This window comes from Scyliorhinus torazame, chromosome 5 (assembly GCF_047496885.1).
Source record: "Scyliorhinus torazame isolate Kashiwa2021f chromosome 5, sScyTor2.1, whole genome shotgun sequence".
In the NCBI taxonomy this organism is placed as follows: domain Eukaryota; kingdom Metazoa; phylum Chordata; class Chondrichthyes; order Carcharhiniformes; family Scyliorhinidae; genus Scyliorhinus; species Scyliorhinus torazame.
In genome coordinates, this window is record NC_092711.1 from 242,194,620 (window position 1) to 242,210,935 (window position 16,316).

General features: G+C 46.9%; 1 protein-coding gene across 5 annotated transcripts in view; it reads right to left on the reverse strand.

The window, feature by feature from the left end:
- dacha (dachshund a) overlaps positions 1 to 16,316 on the reverse strand; it is a 589,340-nt gene that overhangs the window by 244,790 nt on the left and 328,234 nt on the right. The gene's annotated exons all lie outside the window — the stretch shown is intronic.

The following is a 16,316-nucleotide window of genomic DNA, read 5'->3' on the forward strand; positions in this document are numbered from 1 at the left end:
CACACGCATTCTCTCACAGAAACCCCCTTCTGATTTCCTACTTTAAGACACCCACCAAACTGCGGCCTGCACATCCACAGTAGCCCAAGGAGAAGGAGAGAAAGGAAAAAGCTCAGCACTGATGAAGAGGCCCTGTCACTTGATCTAACACTCGCAACCACCAGCCACTGCACAAACCTTTGAAGCTTAGAACTGGGATCAGAAAATCGTTGAGTCACCAGGCATGAGTGAGCTGCAACTAAGCCAGGATGAAAGGTGGCCGAGGTGGTAGACCGTAGTGCAGCAGAGGACTCAGGCGAAGACTATGATGGGGGCGACAAGGAGGTCAGCATTGATTGGAAATGCCCACCAACAAGTTGGGTGCATTGATTGGTCTGCCAGGCAGGGTTCTGTCATTGTCAAGGAGCATGGAAGAGTCCAGCTCTAACTTAAAAGGGTGCATGAAGTGGGGTGCACCCTCTCTGCAGCCTCTGTTCCATCTCCCTAATAGTGGTAGTTCCAGAGGCACTACACCTGCTGTCCCTAAACCTGTTGCAGTCTTACGTGTGGACAGGCCACCTACCCCTCTGCCAACACTCTCTGGCAAATGCACCACAATATCCCCCAAAACACTGCACAGTAATTCTGGACACTTAACAGCAGAAAAGATAATTAAGCTGCAATCAAGGTTCCCAGTCCTCCAGGGCCTACCTTGCTGCTTCATGCTTCATTTTTCTGTACTCTATTACACAGGCTTTGGCAAGGCTTGGCCAATTTTGGTATCCTGGCATCGGATCAGCCTGTGTGATTTCAGGATAGCATTGTTTCCTTGTGCTCAGGCACATTCAGGGGAGACAGCTATGACTGCTTGAGGTACCCTCAATAATGATGCTTAGAGATTAAACTGTAAAGAAGGCTTTATTAAGCTAATAACTATGCTACAGATTTGGACGAGAGCTGACTGCTATACAGACCATGAGGCAGGCCTTTATGTATGGCTCCCAGATGGGCCGAGCCAGAGGCGGAGTCCCCAGGGTTCCAAGCCTGGTCTTAAAGGGGACATCACCTTACATGATGATAAGGCAGTAACCGTTCATCACATTCACCCCCTGTTTAAAAAGGAGTCCGGCGGGGGTGAAGTGCCATCATAGGTCCATCCGTCTCGGCGGCCGGATCGTCCTCCTCGATCTCCTCAGTTCGGGCGGTGGTGCGGCGGGCACGGACGTCCCGGTTGAGGGCACATCCGGGAGCACAGCGGTCGGAGCTTCGGTCCGGGTCGGGGCAGAGGAACTAGGCAGGGCCGGGGGTAGCGGAGCCGGCGCCGGCGGGGTGTGTAAAGGGGGGGGGGCGCACGGTAGGAGCTCACCAACGGGTGGTAGGGCCGGAAGGGGGTGTGTTGTAGGGGGCGACGGGTCCTGCAGGGGAGCGGCGCGGGAAGGGGCGTCTGTGGTGGAGGATCCAGCGGGCGCCAGATCCCGGAGGGAAACCGTATCTTGCCTGCCGTCGGAGTACTCCACGTAGGCGTAACTGGGGTTGGCGTGGAGCAGTCGGACCTTTTCAACTAGGGGGTCCGTTTTATGGCTCCTCGCGTGCCTCCGGAGAAGAACAGGTCCCGGAGCCGTCAGCCAAGGTGGAAGCGAGACCCCGGAGGTAGACTTCCTGGGGAAGAGAAACAATCGCTCATGAGGGGTCTCATTTGTGGCCGTGCAGAGGATTGACCTAATGGAGTGTAGGGCATCGGGTAGGACCTCCTGCCAGCGGGTGGTTGGGAGATTTCTCGACCGCAGGGCCAGAAGGACAGCCTTCCACACGGTCGCGTTCTCCCTCTCCACCTGCCCGTTTCCCCGTGGGTTATAGCTGGTCGTTCTGCTCGAGGCGATGCCTTTGCTGAGCAGATACTGACGCAGTTCATCGCTCATGAACGATGTACCCCGGTCGCTGTGGATATAAGCAGGGAAACCGAACAGGGTTAAGATGCTGTGCAGTGCCTTAATCACCATGGCTGAGGTCATGTCGGTGCAGGGAATGGCGAATGGGAAACGGGAGAACTCATCGATCACGGTGAGGAAATAGGCATAATGGTTGGTGGACGGGAGGGGCCCCTTGAAGTCCACGCTCAGTCGCTCAAAGGGGCCCGAGGCCTTCACGAGCTGAACCTTGTCTGGCCGATAGAAGTGCGGTTTGCACTCAGCACAGACCTGGCAGGCCCTGACCATGGCCTTGACCTCCTTGGTTGAGTAAGGTAGGTTGCGGGACTTGATGAAATGGACGAGCCGGGTAACCCCCGGGTGGCAGAGGTCATTGTGGATGGCTTGCAGGCGGTCCTCCTGCGCGTTGGCGCATGTGCCGCGGGACAGGGCATCTGGGGGCTCGTTGAGCTCCCCTGGACGATACTTGATATCGTACGAGTAGGTGGAGAGTTCGATCCTCCACCTCAAAATTTTATCGTTTTTTATTTTGCCCCGTTGCGTGTTATCGAACATATAGGCGACCGACCGTTGGTCGGTGACGAGGGTAAACCTCCTACCGGCGAGGTAGTGTCTCCAGCACCGCACAGCCTCCACAATGGCTTGTGCCTCCTTTTCGACTGCAGAGTGTCGAATCTCGGAGACAGTGAGGGTTCGGGAAAAGAACGCTACTGGTCTGCCTCCTTGATTGAGGGTAGCAGCCAGGGCGATGTCTGATGCATCGCTCTCTACCTGGAAAGGGATGGTTTCGTCCACCGCGTGCATGGCGGCCTTGATGATGTCGGCCTTGATGCGGTTGAAGGCCAATTGGGCCTCAGCCGAGAGGGGAAAAGTGGTGGTCTTTAGAAGTGGGCGGGCTTTGTCCGCATACTTGGGGACCCACTGGGCGTAATAGGAGAAAAGCCCCAAGCACCGTTTGAGGGCCTTGAGGCTGCGGGGGAGAGGGAGTTCCTTAAGGGGGCGCATGCGGTCGGGGTCGGGACCTAGGACCCCGTCTTCCATGACATAGCCGAGGATGGCCAGCCGGGTGGTGTGGAAAACGCATTTGCCCTCGTTATAGGTCAGGTTAAGGGCTCGGGCGGTCTGGAGGAACTTTTTGAGGTTAGCGTCATGGTCCTGCTGATCATGGCCGCAGATGGTGACATTGTCCAAGTACGGGTATGTAGCCCGCAAACCGTACTGGTCCACCATTTGGTCCATCGCCCTTTGAAAGACAGAGACCCCATTTGTGACACCAAAGAGAACCCTGAGGAAGTGGAAGAGCCGGCCGGCTGCTTCGAAGGCAGTATAGGAGCGGTCTTTTGGTCGGATGGGGAGCTGGTGGTAGGCAGATTTGAGGTCGACCGTGGAAAAGACTCGGTATTGTGCGATCCGATTTACCATTTCCGCGATGCGAGGAAGGGGGTACGCATCAAGCTGCGTGAATCGGTTTATGGTCTGGCTATAATCCACGACCATCCGTTTCTTCTCCCCGGACCGGACTACCACCACTTGCGCTCTCCAAGGGCTGTTGCTAGCCTCGATGACCCCCTCTCCCAGTAAACGCTGGACCTCTGACTTGATAAAAGCCATATCTTGGGCACTGTAGCGCCGGCTCCTGGTGGCGACGGGCTTACAGTCGGGAGTGAGGTTCGCGAATAGCGAGGGGGGTGCGACTTTCAGTGTCGCAAGGCAGCACACCGTGAGGGGGGGCAAGGGTCCGCCGAACTTCAGTGTCAGGCTTCGGTGGCTGCACTGGAAATCCAGTCCGAGCAGCAGGGGGGCACAGAGGTGAGGGAGGATATGAAATTTGAAACGGGTGTATTTGGCACCCTGGATCGAGAGATCCGCAATACAGTACCCCGTGATTTGTACCAAGTGGGACCCAGATGCGAGGGCTATGGTTTGGGATGTGGGATGGGTGCGTAGGGAGCAGCGCCTTACCGTTTCAGGGTGGATAAAGTTCTCCGTGCTCCCGGAGTCGAAGAGGCATGCAGTGTCGTGCCCGTTGACCTGGACCTGCATCATGGAGTTCTGCAGGTGTTTTGGCCGAGTTTGATCGAGGGTGATCGCACCCAGTCGCGGGTAGTCGGAGTCGTAAAATGGCCGCTGCCGTTGATCGCACGTGTCGGGTCGAGAAGATGGCCGCCGACCAGATGGCCGCTCCCATGATTCGCACGAGGCTGATGACGCATCAGAAGAGGACATGTCGGGTCGGTGCGCAGCAGCATTGCGAGGCCTGCGGGCCTGAGAGCGTGATTTTCGGGCCGGCTGTTCTTTGTTTTTCTGGCCCCTGGGTCTGGCCAGGCAGACCCTCGCAAAGTGCCCTTTCTTCCCGCAGTCGCTGCAGATCGCGGAGCGGGCTGGGCAGCGTGGGCGTGGGTGCTGGCCCTGCCCGCAGAAGTAGCAAGGTGTGCCCCCATGGTGAGCGGGTCGCCGCGTGGCGCAGGCCTGTAATATGGGCGAGTCTGAGGAAGTCCGGGGGGGGCTGGCAGAGTCCGCGGGGTACGTACCCAAGTTACGTCGGGCCACCTCCAGCGAGGAGACGAGCGTTAGCGTCTCCTGGAGGTCTTTTACCCCGTTTTCGAGCAGTCGCTGCCGGATGTAGGTCGAGCGGATGCCGGACACGAAAGAATCTCTGATGTGCAGGTTCATATGGACTTCCCCTGTCACATCCTGATGGTCACAGTCCCTGGCCAGCGCGGTGAGTTTCTCAACAAACTCGTCGAGCGATTCCCCCGAGCGCTGCCGGCAGGTAGAGAGCAGATGCCGGGCGTGCACCTCATTGACGGGTTTGACAAACCGCTTGCGGAGCAACTCAATCGCTTCCTCATAAATCGTCGCCTTTTCGAGCGTGGCGGAGATTCTGTGACTCACCCGGGCGTGGAGTAGACGCAGCTTGCGTGGCCCCAGGATGGGAGTCTCTGCGGAGTCCAGGTAGGCCTCGAAGCACCGCAGCCAGTATTTACAAATTTTCTTTGCCTCCGGCGTTCGTGCTTCCAAATTGAGCTTCTCTGGTTTTAGGCCTGCATCCATCCTGAATCTAGTTTAGCCTAATAAATTGAGGTACCCTCAATAATGATACTTAGAGATTAAACTGTAAAGAAGGCTTTATTAGGCTAATAACTATGCTACAGATTTGGACGAGAGCTGACTGCTATACAGACCATGAGGCAGGCCTTTATGTATGGCTCCCAGATGGGCGGAGCCAGAGGCGGAGTCCCCAGGGTTCCAAGCCTGGTCTTAAAGGGGACATCACCTTACATGATGATAAGGCAGTAACCGTTCATCACACTGCTCATGTCAATGATAAATGCAATGGCCTGTAGCACTGCCTGCTCGTCCAATGGGAAGCAACGCAGGTCTGGTGTAGCGCCCTTAAAAGTGGCATTCATGCCAATGAATGTTTCACCTAATCAATCACATGGGATGGATGTGGTATCCATTTACTTTGGGCTGGGTTCCATTTTGCGTACGTAGGGATATGTGGTTTACAGGATATTTAAACATTAAAGGTGACTATTATGCATATAATTGTAACACTATAAACCTTAAATGTTTAAGCAGGTTGTAACAAAACTCCTTAAAATAAACGCCTTCATTTTTATGAATGATTTCCTCGGTTGTGGGGGTGAGGGTGAAGCCATGCCCAATAGTGGCAATCTTCGGGGTATTGGAGCAGCCAGAGCTACACATGGGGAAGGGAGCTAACACCCTTGCTTTCGCTTCCCTAATCGCACGCCGGAGAATGCTGCTCGGCTGGCGATCGGCAGCACCACCCACAGCAGACTGGCTCGCTGACCTTTCGGAATTTCTCCACCTGTAGATGATTAAGTATGCCATCCGAGGATCGAAGGAAGGCTTCCTCGATACTTGGGGGCAGTTTGTCGACCTGTTCAAGGCCAGCAACAAGGAGTAGGTTAAAAATAAAAAAACCAGGATAGATGAGGAACCAAAGGACTGCGCAACGCGGGGGGTGGCGATGGAAGGAAGGTGGGCAGACCACAAGAGAAGAGGAGGGAGGGGGGGTTAACCCCCCTTTTCCCTGAAAATAAAAGCAAAACACAGCTGAAGTCAATGGGGGGGGAGGGGGGTGGAACTATAGACCGATGCAGAGGAGGGCAAAATGTATATAGTGTCAATTAAACGAAGGACAAAATAAACCTCTTTATACAATAAAGTAAATTATGCGGGTAAGAAAAATGTGATGTATATATACAGTTGTTTATAAATATGAGAAATGCCAATAAAAAGATTTTTTTTTAAAAAGTGAATGGTTTCCTCAAAAACACAGCAGGATTTTCAGATAAATGCTAAATTTAAATATGGTTCACCTTGCAGATGAAAAGTGACCAAGTATTTGCAATTGAACATTATTGTGTTGAAGCCATTCAAGGCTTTGTTGATAAGTGTTGCACTCCAGTCCAGGAAGGGCAAAGTAGAAATAAGTGCCTTAAGACCATTATTCAACCTCAATGGTAAGAGCTCATACTGGACTTGCCAACCCTCTGCGATACTATCGGATTCTCCAGAAGTTGAAGATTAGTCTCCTCAGACACTGCAATGTCAGCAACCTCTGAGAAAAATCACAGGGTCTTTTGTAGAAAGCAGTTTTTGTCAAATTTCACATAAAACTTTTATTTATTACTTTTAAAGTATATTGGGTAGGGAAATGGAAAGTCAAGTGATCAAACCGAAAGGAACGTATACAACCATATTTCGTAACCCGACCTCTCAGAAACGCCTGCGTTATGGATCTCGCAGGTCTCAGCTGGAGGGAGCTGCATTGACACAGTAGATTCATGGCAGGCGGAGCAAGTACCAGGCCGACAAACAGAAGAGCAAAATATAGTGGTCTATATCAAGTGGAATGTCGTTTGAATGGAAGACACACGTTTTAAGGGCACAGATTATTATTTTCCTTTATGGTGTATATTTAACGAAGAACAATTTCTTAAGTCCTACGTTATTGGACCAAAAGTAGCGCATCGAATGCCTGCTGTCTGATTTACCCTTTACAGCTCGGTATTTTGAGAGTGTAAAGCTTCTGCAGATCAGAGACGGCCATTTATTTTATCTGTCAGTTCACTTAACCAACTGTGAAGTCATAAGAGTCCCTAAATCCTTTGAGGACTGTGGTATTTCAGTCTCCAAGCCATAAATTGTAATGTTTCCATCTATTCACAATATTCTAAGAATAAATTCATGCTGTTTGGTTCTGCACCAAACTATGTTGAAACATTTATTACAACAAAGACTCGGAAAATTTACATGTGTAAAATCCTTGCAAATATTAAATAAATGAATCGAGCATTTTGAAAGCTGAATAGATCTATCACTGCTCAACGGATTAAACCCTTGGAGAGCAACAAGTCACTTGGACAAGACATGGGATGTTTGGTCTCTCTGGCCTATGTAATAACACAAGACTTTTACATGTAATATTGTCAAGGTACAAAATATAGAATAACAGATGGTTGGGAATGCAATACAAAGGTGCATGTGGCCCCAAGAGATTACATTTGCCGTCGTAATTCATCTCCCTACCATCTGTTATTTTTAAATCTTTCTTTCCCTAAGTAAGCCAGGCATCAGCCAAGTTTAGTGGTCTGCAGAATTGAAAACACCATGCGTAATTAAAAAGCACACAAATACAAAATGACTATGTTGGAAAAGTATATGACAAGAAGATTGTGCAAGCACTTAGGGTGCCCTTGTCAGCTATTGTATATCCTTATGCATTGCAATTTTAACTATACATTGATCTCACCGATGTTCTTTCACCTACCTCAGGACAATAAACCCACACTGCTCCAGTATAAATGTTTCTTCCTCCAACATCAATTCCCATTGCCACCTCTCGGTGACATTGTTAGTTTAGTAATTATTTTCTAAAACCAACTCTTGCACTGTAGAATCACACTTACTAGTAAGATGGAAAACTCACTTTGCATGAGAGCAACTTCATACCACTGAGCTGGCCAGGATTTGAACATGTACCCCAGCGATGAAGAGACTGTGGGCTGGATTCTTCGCCGCCCGCCGCTTGTAGCGGAGTACCCGATGCACCGGAGACTCCAATGTCGGGGGAAAAAACTGGAATGGCGCCTTCCCGATGCTCTGGTCCACCCGCTGCCGTCAGGATCGAAGATCACACCCCAAGCCAGAGGGAGGTTGTAAATGGGTCATTAAGACCCATTTGTATCCCATTAATGGGCTGGGCACCATATTCTCTGGGGCCTCATGATTCTCCGGTCCTCTGAGCCAGGAATCACGTGGCTGAGAATTGGTGATGGTCTTGACAAGCGTGGCCCTGATGCGGTGGATCTCCGGTGGGCCAAGGGAGTAACTCATGAAGGGAGTTGACCTCAAAGTCCATCGGAGAGCTATCCTCCTCCACAATGCAAGAACTACCCCCCCCCCCCCCAATCCCCCCCCCCAACTTCCCCCACACCAGAGACCCACTAATTAAAGAAACCTCCCCAGAGACCCCCTAAATAAAGAGATCCCCCAGAGACCCTCTAGATAAAGAGATCCCCCAGAGACCCTTTAAATAAAGACCCCTCAGAGACCCCCTAAATAAAGACCCACCCCCCACAGACCCCAAAATAGAGACCTCTCAGAAATCTCTTAAATGGAGACCCCTCGAGACCGCTCCCCAGAAACCCCTAAATAAAGAGACCCCCAAATTAAAGGGACCTCTCATAGATATCACCCCCAGAGGCCCCCTAAATAAAGAGACCATCCCCCAGAGACCCCTGTCTGGATGCCCCCCAGAAAAGAGACCCCTGCCTAGAAGCTAGAGGGCAGTCTAGACAGTGGCAGTGAAAAAAATCCCCTCTTTAAAACATGTGCAATACACCTGTTGGCTCAGGCACAGGAAGCAGCACCTGCCAATTCCTGGAAAGAGAAAATCAATCAGCTGGGTTTAAACTCCCTCAGCTAATTGGTCTGCAAGCCATTCATTAATTTCTCTTGGATATTGATTTTCAAGGCTGTGATTGGCAGCTTCTGCGCTTAAGCAGCTGTCAGCATTGTTCCATTCATCTCCCTTCAGGCTTCAGTGACTTTGAAGTAGTCAGCTGTGAAACTAACCATAATGTTTATAAATATCAAGCTTTGATTGACAGCTCCTGGACCACATCAAACAGAATTAAGTGCTTTCTGTTAGTTTCACTGCTGACTACTTCAAAGTAACTCGATAGTGAAGGGGGGTGACGGCCTGATAGCGGGACTCCCTAGGGAATTTCTCACAATCCTTACCACGCACAAATTTGCATGACTAAGGATTGGGAATCATTTCCTGATTTACGCTCCCAGGGTGAGCGCCAATCAGGTGCAATTCAACTCCGGCGGAAAAACGTAGGACGCAATCTAACGGAAATGTTTCCGAGTGTAATTTGTGGCGGGTTCTGCTGGGAATTTCCCGTCGGCTCTGCTGGCTAGTTCCCCAATGCTATCTAACAACGCTTAGTCACTTTTTTGGGCCCTGGGAGTTTCACCCCAGTTTAGCCGACACTTAGCGTGCACAATCTACCAGCCACACCGTGCCCGAAAAGCAGCAATGTAGCCTGTAAATGATGGGAAACTATGCTCCCAGGATCTACCCAGCTCACGAGATTTAACACGATCTTGCAAGATGTCACGATGTGAAGCCCACCCATTGTGGGTGGGATCACTTTTTGGCAAATCTGTATATTAGAGCGAAACAGCTAGTGTCACTCTAATATGAATTTCCCTGAGGTAACCGAGGCTTGGGATCTACCCCTTTGTCTTGAAGATACTGCTGGTGCCACTCTGATCCCTGGTACTGCCAGCCTGGCACTCTAGCAGTGTCACCTGGGTACCAGCCTGGCACTGCCAAGATGCCCAGATGGTGCTGTCGGCTTTCAGGAGCACTGCCGGGCTGGCAGTGCCATGTTTCCAGGCTGGCATTTTTCATGCGGAGTCAATCAAGCACTGCACAGGTGTGGGGGAATGCGGGGGTGGGGTGCTGGCCCCCTATAGTGAGTTGGGCTTGAGGGGGTTCAGGGGTTACGTCGGAAGCTCGAGAGATCGTGACGCCATTTAAAGATGGCATCTCGATCTCTCACTGCTCTGAGGAGTTCCAGCGGTGCGCCTCAATGCAGAAAACAGAGCTGACACTGCGCACTCTTGCACTGACACCCTGGCGCCCTGGTAGTGCTCCTGCCAGCATGGCAGTGTCAGCCAGGTGACATGGCAGTGCCAGTCTGGCAGTGCCAAGGTGTCCACATTCAAGGGGGAGTCCAGGGGCCACTGCACTATCCCTGGCCACCCAAGGGCCTCCAATGGCCTGGGAGACCCCCCGGGTGCCATTCCGCCTGGTCCATATTTCGTGGACCAATACTTGAATATGTGCCTGACTGCGGCCTCCCTGGGGAGGCTCACCTAAGCAGGTTTAAATCCTACTTAGGCATGTGCCATTTGGTCATGCCCATTTTGGGCAGCGTTCTGATTCTGTGCCTCCCGAGATCTGGGTGGATGTTGTGAGGCGTAAAGGCTGCCGGGAAGCCTGCGGGAGGCCTCTCCCAGGATCTAGCAGCCGTGACGTGCTCTCGCTCGCGTGATCAAGCCGATAGATTAAGCCCATAGTCTCTCAAATGGAGAATCCTGCCCAGTATTTCACCAGTATGACTTCTACAATATGTATTTCAAAGTACGTATCTATCGGCACAGGGAGTAAATTTTAGCTTTGGACAGTAGTGTAAAATGGTCAATATCAATTAGACCACCTGTGATTTGGACCTCCCAATTTTAATTTCCACTGAATTTTACAACCAGCTTGGAAGGGAAAAGAGTGTGTCGAGAACTGGTAATTTAAACTTAAATAAGGGTAACCGTGTTGACATAAAAGTTGAGCTCGCTGTAGTGAACTAGGATATTAGGCTAGGGGGTAGATGAATATAGAAACAATGGCAGACATTTAAGGGTATATTTCAGAATAAGTATATTCCTAATCTTAAGAAACATTCTGAGGGGAGGACCCACAAGTTAAGGAGTTAAGGAAAGTTTCAAACTTAAGGAAAAAGCATGTTACTGCACAAAAATGAGATGATCAAAATATAAAGAATGGCAGTGAATGCCTAATAGGTTAATCAGGAGAGAGAAATTAGAGTATGAGAGGAATGGATAGCAAGATATTCTACAGGTATTTAAAAAGGAAAAGAGTAAATGAAGTTGGCCCACTGGAGAGTGACAATAGATAATGAGGAAATGGCAGATAAAATGAACAAATAATTTGCTTCTATCTTCACTGCAAAGAATATAAAAAACATTCCAGTTTTAGCTGTAAATCAAGGGATGGAAGGGAGAGAGGAACCTGCAGAAATTACTATCACTAGGCAAGTTAGCAAGTTTAGAAGATTGGTTGGCTTGCAGAAAACCGAGAGTATGTATAAATGGGTGTTTTTCTGATTGGCAAGATGTGACGAGAGGAGTCCCACAGAGACCCCTGAACCTTTTGAAATTTGTATCAATGACTTGGATGAGAGGAGTGAAGGCATGGTAGCTAAATTTGGAGACAACACAAAGATAAGTAGGAAAGTATGTTGTGAAGAGGACATAAGTTGCAGACAATTATAGATAGGTTAAGTGAGTAGGTAAAAATCTGGCAGATGGAGTATAATGTGGGAAAGTGTGAAGTTTTTCACTTTTAGGCAGGAAGAATTAAAAAGCAGAGTATTACTCAAATGGAGAATGACTGCAGAATTCTTAGGTGCAGAGGGATCTTGGTCTTCTCATGCCTGAGTCACAAAACGTTTCTAAGCAGCTACAGCAAGTAATTAAGAAGGCTAACGGAATGCTGTTCACTATTATAAGATGTGGAGATGCTTCAGTTATTCAGGATGGTAGCCATGATGTGGAGATGCCGGCGATGGACTGAGGTGAGCACAGTAAGAAGTCTTATAACACCAGGTTAAAGTCCAATGGGTTTGTTTCAAATCACTAGCTTTCAGAGCACTGCTCCTTAGGAGCTCCTCACCTGAGGAAGGAACAGTGCTCCAAAAACTAGTGATTTGAAAGAAACCTGTTGGACTTTAACCTGGTGTTGTAAGACTTCTTACTGTGTTCAGTTATTCAGGGCATTGGTGAGACTACATCTCAAATATTTTGTGCAGTTTTGGTCTCCTTGTTTAAGGAAGGATGTAAATGCGTTGAAGGTTCATAGGAGGTTTACAGGATTGATTCCTGGAATGACAGTTGTCTAATGAAGAAAGGTTGAACAGACTGGTATTGTTTCCACTGGAGTTTAGAAGGCTGAGGGGTGATTTGATTGAAGCATACATGATCTTGAATGGTCTTGACAACATGGACGTGGAAAGGATGTTTCCTCTCTTGGATGAGTCCAGAACTAGGGGTCACTGTTTAAAATTGGGGGTCACCCTTTCAGGATAGAGATGAGGAGAATTTATTTTCTCCCAAGGGGCCGAGTGGCCTACTCCTGCTCCTATTTCATATGTTCGTATGATATATAACAGAAAGCTGAATTAACATTGTCCATCACCTCAAGTCGAAATTGTCAGCTAAATGTCTGCAATCATTCAATACTTAAAGGGGTAAGCATATACAGCAATAAATATAAACGCAGAAACACCTTTTCCTCTCCCTGACCCCAAAGGGAACATTTTATGACCTCACGCGTAAGCTTTCAGCAAGTATAGCAGTTGTTTAGACGACGAGTGAAACCACTGTGGTTTTAGTTGACTAAAATCTGGGCAGTCAGTTAGGAAACGTGTACTTCCAGTGCGCTTTTTATCTCTCCTCCACAGTTTTCCTCCTTCTGACAATAATTATTTTCAAGCGATGCCAAACTTTTAGCAATGTCATCTGTCTTCGCCTCCTGGTTTGGCTGTGAGCTTTAAGATGGTGCTATGCGTTATTGCATTTCAAAATTATTAAACCATGTCAGATTTCAGCTAATATTAGTCACTTGTAAATAGCTGTTGGTCTCTTTTGCTTGGGATGAGGCTATTTTTTAAAAATTCAGATCTGATTTATTACTCTGCTGCTTGCCTGTGGAAGTGAAAAGACACAACGTCAACACTTTAACACATTTTATAGGTCACATCAAGCACCCATTATGGTGAGTAGCACATTGCAGTAACACTGGATGGGTTCCAGTTAAAACTAGGCATTGGAGAAGAGGCTCTGATGATTAAATTGGGACGACACATGTTGGAGCTACAATCGCTTCATTAGATCGCGTAGTTCTGACAGAGAAGGACACAAAATGAGAGAATTTATATTGCCTGCATTGTCTCAAGCATCTGACTCAAAGCTTTCGAGATGCTGTACAGCTTTTGGAAATAATCTGTTACCAGATTTTACAACACAATGAGAATGGCCAAGAGCACGTCTTTATTTGTAAGCTCATGAGTAAATGGAAAACCTGATATTGGTGCAAAAGTTCTGCTCTGGTGACATCCTCAAAAGGTTCAAAAATTGAATTTTCTCCTTTTGGCTTGAGGCACTGAGAGTTAACCGTATGAGTGATTTACTATATGCATTTTAACAATGTCAATATGTTATCTTTTGCTAACTATGAGCTTTAATCCACAATAAATATAATCTCATGACAATATAATGTGTTAATAAATATTTCAATGTACAACATAACCTTAGACATTTAACGCTTTTGAATCTTACACAGATTTATTTTCCGGCTGAAAGCATCAAGCTTTGACATAATCAGCAAGAAAACAAATGCTGCGACTTTCAAATACTATAAAGTGTTGCTAAGCTACGAGTTCTAAAACTCAGAACAATCATTTGGCCAATATTAATTCAAACGATTGTATCTTTAAGTTAATTTATCAGAAATGACTGGCAAACTTATTAAAATTGTTCTGGAAATCTGATAAATTTAAATGTGCCCAGTTATTCATTTATCACACAGATTTCATCAGCGTGACCAAAGTTACAATCAAAATCAAGAATATTCTGGCTTAAAAAAACCCAAATCACACAGCAATACTTGGCCCAATACTCACCATTTGATTTGAACCTGACCTACAGGACTGGTATAAAAGCTGACAAGGAGATTACTTACAATGTTGCTTTCTTTAACAAACCAAATTAGATTAATTTTTCTTGGGATTTCAATTCATAATCGTGACTCCGGTTCAAATGCAACAGGGTCGGGCATCTTAAAGCAGCTTATTAATCCAAATAAATTTTAAATGGGATCAGAGCCCTTGCACATTAGTGAGGAAATCCTTCTGCCAAAATGTTGACTGGAAATCGATTTGTTCAGGACTAATAATTAATACACCGAAAAAAAGCCAAGACCTACAGAGTCAACATATTTCAGTATGTAATTAAAAATTTATTTAACAGCACCTAATTTGTGTAAGAATGCACAGGTCTGTAGTGTTGAACTGAGCATCATTAGTCTAGAAATGTAAAATGTTACATTCTTTTAGAGAGTCATACAGAAATTATTCATCAAAACAACTGAATATTTAAACTCCATCATGGCCTTTTTTTGAGTTTAGTTTTCCAGATGTAAAATTTCCCCATCTGCTTTTCCACCGTGGCAACCAAATGGTCTCTGCAGGGTGAAATACTAGGCGGGTTTCTCAGGCCTCCCAGCCGTGTGTCTCGGCAGAGGGAGGCAGCCTGCCGTTCACTGGCAGCGGGATTCTCTGCTTCCACTGCGGTCAACGAGAATTCCCACTGAATCCACCCCGCAACGTTGGGAAACCTGGTGGCCGGGGGGATCGCAGCCGGTGGGACCAGAGAATCCCGCTGCCAGTGAACGGCTGGATGCTGGAATTGGGTGCTGGTCAGAAAGATATTTTGCACAAGAAATACTGCTCAGCGAATACAGCCCTTCTATGACTTTTTTATTTGTTCATGGGATCTGAGCATCACTAAACATCCCAGCATTTATCGTCAATCACTAATTGCCCTTGAGAAGATACCAAGCTTTATTATTTAACAATTTGGTTGGTGTAAGTAAATAAGGAGATTTTTATATTTTATTTTGCACAGTTTTAAGTGTCTAGAGTTAAAGATAGAAATAGACTTTGCGCACAGATTTTGGAAATGTTAGCCAGAAATGTTATGGAAATTAAAATCGGACCTTGAAAATCTCAAGACGTCCCAAAGTGCTTTACAGTCAATTAAATATTTTGAATTGTTGTCATTGCTATAATACAGGAAAGGGCACGTCTATATTGATCAAATTAATGGATCTTTCCTCAAAATGTAAACAAAATTGTATATGGCCAAGGCATTAGCAGGCACTTAGAACTTAAACAATAACGTGTGAATGTCTACCTATTAGGCTTTTGTCCAATAGTTCCTGCTTTTGCATCTTTAAATGGAGATTGACAACTGTATGCTCGATTTTGTGCTGGGAAGTTCTGCCAATGTCCTTGGTTCAGGCAGGATATCCAAACTTTGGAAAAAATGGAATTGGCATAGTCTGAATTGAAGAATGGGGGAGAAATTCAACTTGACTTCATAAATGTTTACAATAACCTGAATGTATACATTGTACCTTAAGCATAACCAAGTGTCCCAGGGCATTTCACAGGAGTATTATGAAACAAAATTGGAAACCAAGATATATGAAGCAATATTAGGACAGAAGGCAAAAACTTCGTAAGAGGTAAGTCTTTTATCTTCTTTTTTTCCCCTCAATTTAAAGTACCTGTCATGTGAAAGTACCTTTAAGAAATGGGTGTTTATAAATGGGTGTGTATATAAATATCTGTAGTGAGAGTACCTTTAAGAAATGGGTGTTTATTACTGCAGTGGTCAGAGAGTGGGTGGAGCTGGGCTGTCTGTCAGCTTTTTACCTTCGTTTTTGAGCAGGCTGCAGGGTGTGTTTTAGTTTTGTTTTCAGAGTTGGAGCTAAAGCCAGTCAGATCAGATGCACTGTTGATCTCTCTGCCATGAAAAGGCTATATCTTGATCATTTGGTGATTTCAGAATTATAAATGTTCTCAGTAGTGAATGTAAACCTAATGTGCTTCTGGTAAAAGGTGTTTTAAGTCCTTTGGATGTTAAAAGGAAAACTTGAAGGATTACTTAGTGTTGTATTCTTTGGGGGTTGTATTTGAATTAATGGTTGCTAAGATGTTCACTGTATGTTTTAAAAAGGTTAACTTGTGTTCATAGAATAAACATTGTTTTGCTTTAAAAAATACTTTTCCATTTCTGCTGTTCCACACGTAGAGTGGGCCATGTGCTCCCCATACCACAATCTATTAAAAGTTGTGGGTCAGGTGAACTCCATGATACACTTTGGGGTTATCTAAACCCTGGCCCATAACAAATTTGGGGCTCGAGGGAGATAAAGTCTATCTATTGGATTGGCTTAGTGAACTTAAAGACAGTGAGGGGTGAGTATATTGTGGTTGC